The following is a 9,032-nucleotide window of genomic DNA, read 5'->3' as shown; positions in this document are numbered from 1 at the left end:
ATGGCTGGCCTGTGACCCACTTTCAGAGGCTTCACAACCCACTTTTGGGCCCTGACCCACAGGTTGGGAAACACTGCCTTAGGCAAAGGGGATACTGACAATACATCCTGCTGTAATTGGGGAACCAGGGGTTAAACAGGAATTTAAGACAATGGTTTCAGGAAAGCCTGTGAAATATTGTAATATACTTCAGAAAAACTGGTCTATCTGCCTAATGCATGAAATGCCTAAACAACTGAATCAGAGTAGCTACCTGTAATTATAATGTATAGTCTATGAAATGAACTGGAGAAATTCACAACCTATTCCCGTAAAACTGACTTTTCATGGTTGTGTATTTATGCCAAGTTAAGATGCTTTCTGAGTAGTAAAAGTTTTGTTATTACGGTACCAGACATTAAGTACCCGACCTTCTCCAAAACCAGCAGCTGATGACATGGTCATCTTCAGCGAGGATCAATGTGGTGCTTCAGGATAACAGAATTACTTACTATTATAAGTTTAGATGGTGAACTCTCTTGCTTTTTCTTTTTCTTTTTGGGGTCAACTTTTGTAAAACAGATGAGAAACTTATTTTCTGGTAGTAAAGTTGTGCGTTTTGTTCTGTTCTTTGATTTTTAAGCCTCACTTTTATGAGTCAACTACTGATGTTAATCATTGTGGTTTTTAGCATTACCTTTAATGATTTGACTGTAGATAAGCTGCCTTGGGAACCACCGCTTGGAAGGTGGTTTAAAAATATAGGATAAGATACAGAGATCTGCAAGAAGAATCCCATTAAAAAAATAATAACTTCCTCAACTTCTCTCCTGTGTCCCCTAAGGTGACCTTCAAGAACAGTGTAGGATGTGGCTCAGACTCCACAGCAATCACAGGCACACTTGCTTACATGAGAAAAATACATTCTGTTTATACAAGGGTGTGTGTGGATCTGACTGATAAATAAAATGAACAACAAATGTTGGGTCAAAGCTTGCCACAACCATTCCTCCTCCTCCTAAAAAAAAGGTTTTCCTTAAAGGCAGATGTCTCATAATCTGGCTTCAGGTCACTGAAACAAGCCTGTCAGAATTCAGAAATTGCCCAATTAATTCAAGTTTAGCAAGTTCCAACTGGAAGTAGTCTTTAAGGTGCCACTGGGCTGATTTTACTGCAACAAATTAACATAAATGGAACATAAAAGCATGTTATAAGATACACCGCCAAGTGTTCAATACCACAATATGATAACAGGACATATGCAGAGTACGAGTCTGGCAGCTAAGCAAAAGCAGTTACAGGCAGGAAGTCCTGAAGAGAAAAGGACACTCCAGGCTTCAGTAACGAAAAAGGGAATCAATATTTTTTTGACAACTTGGCTGCCCTTTTCAAAATGCCCAAACGCTTGTAAGACAATCAAAGGTATTGATTAGAAGTCCATCTTAAGATTCTTATGGTACATTTTGCAACTTTATAAAGTTATTGTACAATTTTATGTTATACTATACTGACATCAATATTACCTTAAAACAGGCTACTTTAATGATTCTTTCATAAGCTTTCATAATGATTCATAATGAAGCCATGATTCTTTCATAATGATTCTTTATGGTGGACAGATTCAAACATTAGCTGCAGTAGACACCATCTACTGTTCAGTAGTTCCACTTGGCTTAATTTTTTGTGGCTTTCAGCTTGTTCAAGATAAAGAGGCAAAGATAACTGATGGCATATAAAAACCAACTCTTCTTCTGAATTAGGACAACTTTCTCTACCACTTAAGGAAGATCCAAACCGGCTTACAATCACCTTCAGGTTTCGAACATTCCACAAACAACAGAAATAAAGTTTTCATCATCTGAAACAGTTACCATTAAGAAACATCTGGGAGCAAAAACAACAACAGGAAACTATGCCTTTTACTGCTATTCAACAGAGATACAAGTGATCTCTTATTGATACATACATATAGATGTTCTATTGCAGACTGTGTGCCCTTCCTGAAGACTAAAAGTTGTATCAAGCACACCTGAACAGCATCTTGGACTTACCCTATTGAGGGTGATGCTGAGCAAGGATAACACATTGTTCCCAGGCCAAACTACAAGCTGGAAGGAAAAAGGAGAAAGCCCTACGCATACTTCAGCCCTGTACAAAGTGCTGCTGTGCATGCTGTGTGTCAATCTCTCCATCTCCCTTCAAACTTTACCGAGCCAGTAACTCTTGACTGCTCTCATATACTCCATTCTGCTTGCAGCATAAATACTACAGCATATCAACACAGGGCTCCAAGTGCAACTCTATTCACACTCTAGATAAGTCACTCAGAAGTAATTTACAACCGACCACAAGGTCTATTTGCAATTTTAAATGCATATCTGGTTCCACAGGAACTGGGGAAGTGAGAAAGGGCTAACATATTTCAGTTAGTGACCTCTACTAAAGAAGCATCTATAGGAGCATAACTTGGCATACTGCCCCTACACATTATCAGAAAGCTGTATATTACTCTGGTATTTCAAGAGTGTTGTACAACAGTGCTCCAAGGGAATGTATCAGGGCAAATTAACTAACACTGTAACCTTATTTTTTTAATGTAAATCCCCTTCAACTGCTATAATTATTAGCTTTTCATGAAGTAATATGGAAACTATTATTCAACTTCAACATAGCAACTTCTAATAAAGGAAAGTACAGATCACACAGTCTGTCACATTCACAGATAAAACTGAAGTATTCCAGGTAGCAAATGTAAAGACAAATTAACAATATTAATGTTTCATAATAGATCCCATGTTATAAATTGCTTTACTTTATAGTCAGATAAGTTGTTTAAAACCCAAAAAGCCATCAAAAAGTGTATAAAATGATAAGTACTGCAATAAAATAGTTGTATGTCTAAAGCACAATCGTATCTAGGATACTGTATGTGAATTACACCTGTAGAAGTACACTAAGGCTACAAACCTCAGAACACTTTCCTAGAATTAAGCCACACTTAATAAAATTAGACTTAATTCTGAGCAGACCTCCTTAAGCTTGCTCCTTAAAGTCACTAGGGGTTGTTCATCTTCCTTATAAAACAAAACTGGTTGGCTGAGAAAAAACCAGTGCGGGGGTGGGGGAATAGAGAGAATATAACACAGCTTTCAAAACTATGACTAGGAAAAAAATGACGAGGGGGAAAATTAAACACAAATGCTGAAAATACTGATATTCGTAATCATCCAAGAAAATTAACTGCTGGTAGGGTGAAATTCCAGTGTGATAAATGGCTTTCAAAGGACTGTAAAGAATACTTGGAAAGACTGGAGGATCTGCGCAGTTATCTTCAAAAGTCAGAAATATAATCTCCATGTAGTAGGTACTGGGGATTAATAATAAGGGGCAGCATACTGCTATCATGTCCTAATTGTGTGTTTTCTTGTGGTATCTGGCATCTGTACTGATAGTACAGATTATATGATCCAGAGCTAGATGAACCATTGTTCTGATCTAACAGAGCAGTTACATTCTTACGAGTCAATAATCACATTCCAATATTCATTTATATTGTCAAAAAAAATGTGGAACAAGCTCTTCGGGCTGTGATCCACAAACTTGTGCATGTTTTTCTCTTTTACCTAAGAAAATACATTCAATGCAATTTGGGAGGACAAGTGGGCAGAGGGAAGAATGTAAAGCTACTTATTTTCACAGGTCTACATTAAGCCTGAAACTTTACATATATGGGAACTATTTAAGTAAAAACTTTAAACATGTTAAAACAGTAAAAATATGAATAATCCTAAAAATTCAAAAACTCAGATTGAAAGATATATGGCAGCAGCACTTTTAAAGTCAACCTCAAAATAAGTAATTCAGTCAAACCTGTCCAAGAAGACCTTTCATTGTAACACAACAGGTCCATTTTCTTTTCTAAGCTCCCAAGTTTACAAGCCTTGATGTTCCAGTAGCTCTCCATGCAAATGAAACTACTCATACCAAGTGTTTATAGCATAAAGGCCTCAACAGCTTACACTACAATTTTTATTACTGCATTTAGATATGTATATTATTTTGTTTTTTATTCAATCCTAAGAGCAGTGATTGGAAGTTATATTATTGACTGCAACAGGATTGCCTTTTACACAGCACTGCATAACTAAATGATGTGAATGATAATATCAGATCTGTAGAGAGGTTGTCCAAGCTGAAAGGAATAGCTTTGCTTCTATTCTGATTTGCATAACTTTCTTGCAAGCATGTCACACTGTGTTCTACAGAGCCAGTTAAAAAATGTTCTTTTAAACAACAAAGCACACTTTTATTAAAAATATGAAAAGATATGTAAACAGCTGCTGAATAAATACTGGAGAACAGTGGTTGGTTAAGGAGCACCTAAATGAAGTATTGTTGAAACTAAGGTAGTCTCTGGAGGGAGTTCCATGTAAATTGAGCTGAACATACACAGCAGAAAAAAATGGGACATACGGTAAGTATTAATACAAGTGTCAACTATACTATAACACAGGACTGTCATACAGATCAGTTTTTAAAAAGCCAATAAGAAGGATTACTAACCCATGCTGCTGTTTGTCAAACAGAAGCAGTTTTAGAGTTTAGCAGACCTCCTCCTCACTTGGAATTAAGTCAATGACATATTCAGCATTATTACTTCTTGATAAGTATACTGTTATGCACCCACACTTCCCTGAGTAGTGAGAAAATCCAGGGGCAGCATTTACCTAATGTAGCTCCCTTTGGAGGACAACTCACAGGAGACGTACTGCATTTTGCAGTAGCTACTTAAGTATACAATCTGAGCATAAGTGAGGCAGAGAAACTTCTACAGTAGTGGTAGCGAACCTTTTAGAGACCGAGTGCCCAAACTGCACCCCCAAACCCACTTATTTATCGCAAAGTGCCAACACTGCAATTTAACCTGAATACTGAGGTTTCCTCCCAGCTGGGCGGCGGGGAGTCCAGGGAAGGGGGGGCGCTTTGGAGCGGTGGGGAGTCCAGGGAAGGGGGGGCGCTTTGAACTGCGGAGCAGTTCAAAGCCCCCGCCGCCCAGCTGGGCGGCGGGAGTCCAGGGAAGGCAGACACGACAGCTGCGTGTGTCCACAGAGAGGGCTCAGCGTGCCAAGTCCGGGACGCGTGCCATAGGTTCGCCAACACGGTTCTACAGGGTAGCAGAACTGCTACCTTGCATCAGACTCCCAGAGAAACAGATCTCTGGCACCCTCAAGTTGCTCCATTTTATTTATTGCCAAATTTTTGTTTACAGCTAGTTCTCAGAAATGTCCGTTTCTGCATCTATGTGTGCTCGTCTAAAGCTCTATTTGTTCACACACACAAGACACACATTGCTCCCTCCTATGGGGGAGATCACCCTCTCCAAGCACCTACCCTACCAATACTTGGACAAATCCATTCCATAAAACTTAAAAGCCCACTGAAAAAAATATTTACAATTGCTAAGAAACGTTACCTTTCTTTTGTCATAGGTTCTGGCTCCTGCCAAGCCTGCCACTATAGGCCAAAGGCACAGAACAGATCCATACCTAGTAACTGAACACCAAAGCTTGCAGCAGTACTTTTATTGCACATAAGCTAGATAAAGAAGAGGTATACTAGAAGAGTCCTGACATGGATGGCCCAGGCTAGTCTGATTTCGTCAGACCTCAGAAGCTAAGCAGGGTCAGCCCTGGTTAGTATTTGGATGGGAGACCACCAAGGAATACCAGGGTTGCTGTGCAGAGGAAGGCACTGGCAAACCACCTCTGTTAGTCTCTTGCCATAAAACCCCCCAAAAGGGGTCGCCATGAGTCGACCTGACGGCACTTTACTCACACATAGTAGAAGAAATATTGTCGAAGGCTTTCACGGTCAGAGTTCATTGGTTCTTGTAGGTTATCCGGGCTGTGTAACCGTGGTCTTGGTATTTTCTTTCCTGACATTTCGCCAGCAGCTGTGGCAGGCATCTTCAGAGGAGTAACACTGAAGGACAGTGTCTCTCAGTGTCAAGTGTGTAGGAAGAGTAATATATAGTCAGAAAACGTCAGGAAAGAAAATACCAAGACCACGGTTACACAGCCCGGATAACCTACAAGAACCAATACTAGAAGAAGATTCTATATTGCTTTTCCAACTGAGGCAAATCTTTCTTTAAAAGATTAGAAACATACAGTGCATTCCTAACGAATGCACTGTACATTTCTAATATTTTAAAGAAAGATTTGCCTCAATTGGAAAGGCAATCTGAGCATAAGTGAGGCAGAGAAACGTCTACAGGGTAGCAGAACTGCTACCTTGCATCACGTCCATTCGGGCTCAGGCTGGAGTAATTCTCCTTAGGAATGCACTGATAGACACAAAAAATGCACAAGGCAAAGCTGTTAACAACAACCCTGCTAGGTCAAACGGGCGCATTATGTTATTGCCTTCGGTGCCTACCAAAACCGACAGCTGGCTTGGCGCTGGAGCGCTCGAGCTCTTCCTCCTGCTCCAGGAGGGTCTCGAACGCGGCCAAGAGAGCGCAGGAATGCGCGCCCCCGCCAAGTTGCTCCAATGCCCTAGATTTGCTCACAAACAAGGCGAGAGTCCAGTAGTCGCACCTTAAAGACTTAACAAGAATATTTTCTGGCAGGGTGTGAGCTTTCGTGAGCCACGGCTCGCAGTATCCGAAGAAGTGAGCTGTGGCTCACGAAAGCTCATACCCTGCCAGAAAATATTCTTGTTAGTCTTTAAGGTGCAACTGGACTCTTGCCCTTTTCTACCACTGCAGACAGACTAGCACGGCAACCCACTGGCCATTTATTCATGGAAGGTTTTGCCTTGGATTTGCCACTCTCTAGATCACTGATTCCCAACCAGGGGTCCGTGGACCCCCAGGGGTCCGCGAGAACTAAATTAAGGTCCGCGAAACAAAGTTATAAACCCATAATAAATTAATATTTTAATTAAAAGTTCTCTATTATAAAAATATATATTCAAATGTTATTCTAAGTTTAATGTTTAACTAACAGTTATGATTAAAGTTTATTTTCAAATTCTCGGAATTTTTATTTTGAACCTTGGGGTCCCTGCACCGAACAAAAAAGTCCTAGTGGTCCCTGGTCAAAAAAAGGTTGGGAACCACTGCTCTAGATGCACATTTCCCCCATCTGAATTCTCAAAACTCTGCATGGGGGCTTATTGTTGAGTTTGAGAATACGGATGGGGGCGGGGGGAAGTGCATCTGAAGCAGTGGCAACTCCAAGGCAAAACCTTCCATGGGTTATAAACAAGGCGAGGAAACCCCTCCCCGCCCTGCATCATCCGTATTCAAACGCGGGGCCGCTTTAGAGAGACACACGCAGCAGCCCGCGGGGAGGGAGAAAGGCGCTGTTCACACGTTCGCTTCGGGAGGGTGGGGGAGGGTGTCGTCGTCCCCCCCCTACTCGACGCCCTCCCCCCCCCGCGAAACGGCAGCAGGGCCGGGTTCACGGGGATAGGCCGCCGCCGCCGCCTCAGGTCCTCGTTATGAAACGCCCGGGCTGTCCCGTCTCCACCCCCGCAGGGTGCCTGAGAGGCGAAGGCGGGAGCGGCCGGGCGGGGAAGGGGGAAGAGACGGCGAGGGCTTCCCTCCCCCCCCCCACTTCCTCGGAGGGCCGGGGTCGCGCGGGGCCTTCCCCCTCGGGGGGGGGGGCGACGGGACCCTTCGAGATCATGTATCTGCGCCAGCGCGCCTGTCAAAGTTTACCTCAGCGCTCCCGCCGGGAGGGTCCCCCGGAGCTCCCCCCGCCCTCAGTCCGCGGTCCCCCCCCCGCCCCACCGCCCGGCCAGCCCTTACCGTGCCGCCGCCTCCTCTTCCTCCTGCGCTCTTCTTCAGCCTCTAGCCCACCGCCACACAGAGGACTTCTCCCCCGCTTTCCCTCAAGGCAGGCCTAGGGACCCTTCCTTCACTGCGCATGCGCCGCCCCTTCTCGCCGTACCGGCAAAAAAAAAAAAACAGCAGCAGCAGCAGCCCCGTCTTCCCAAGCCGCTCCGTCTTCCCGAGCCGTGGTGCGCGTGCGCCGATGGAGCCGCGGGTCCCGCGCGCGCGTCAGGGACACAAGCCCGCTGTGACAGCGGCGGCAAGTCTCGAGACGGGGGTCCGGGTCCCCCTGTGTTTCCCTGATGGGGACCGCGCATGCGCGGCGGGGCCTCGTAGTACAAAACAGCCGCGAGTGCCGCGGATGGTGATTCCCCTCCGTCAGGAGCCGGGGGGGGGGGGAGGGAGGGGGGGAGAGAGAGAGAGAGAGAGAGAGTTGTGCGCGTGCGCGGTGAAACCTTTCAGGGTAGGGGAGCGGCGCGCGCGCCCCGTGCAAGGAGGAGGAGGAGGGGTTTCTCGCTCTGCGGTTTGTTCCCTGACCTCAGATTACTCTGCCTGGGAGAAGAGACGGGAGGGCGTCGCCGGCTCTCCTCCTCCCGCCCGCTTTCCTGTCGCCTTCTCCCACGGTGGCCGGCTTCCGTGGCCGGCGAGGGCGTGCAGAAGCAATAAGCTTACCGCACTGGAACCCCCCCCTTCCCCCGACAGCAGCGGTCCTGTTCTGCCATGCAGCCGCACAGGTACAGAGTCGAGCCCTCCCGGATCAATCCGGAAGTATTTTGCATCTGAGACAGTGATAAAGTCTATTGCCTGTGGCCGAAGGCCGTCACAATCCACCATACAGAATAGACAGGGGTAAAATCCGACGCTTAAAGTGCAATCCTAAACAGAGATGCGCCAGATTTTATGGGCGTTAGATAAGTTTATCTCATAGAATCATATGGCCATTTATTCATGGAAGGTTTTGCATTGGATTTGCCGCTCTTTAGATGCCCTTTTTCCCTATCCATATTCTCAAAACTTAACAATAAGCCGCCATGCAGAGTTTTGAGAATTCAGATGGGGAAAATGGGCATCTATAGAGTGACAAATCCAATGCAAAACCTTCCATGAATAAATGGCCACAGAGTTGGAAGGGACCACCAGGGTCATCAAGTCCAACCCCCAATCTCGGTTTAGGATTGCACTGTTATTAGGCCATTTGTGCATGGGTGGTGGT

This window comes from Euleptes europaea, chromosome 9, assembly GCF_029931775.1.
Source record: "Euleptes europaea isolate rEulEur1 chromosome 9, rEulEur1.hap1, whole genome shotgun sequence".
In the NCBI taxonomy this organism is placed as follows: Eukaryota; Metazoa; Chordata; class Lepidosauria; order Squamata; family Sphaerodactylidae; genus Euleptes; species Euleptes europaea.
This window is presented reverse-complemented; position numbering follows the sequence as displayed.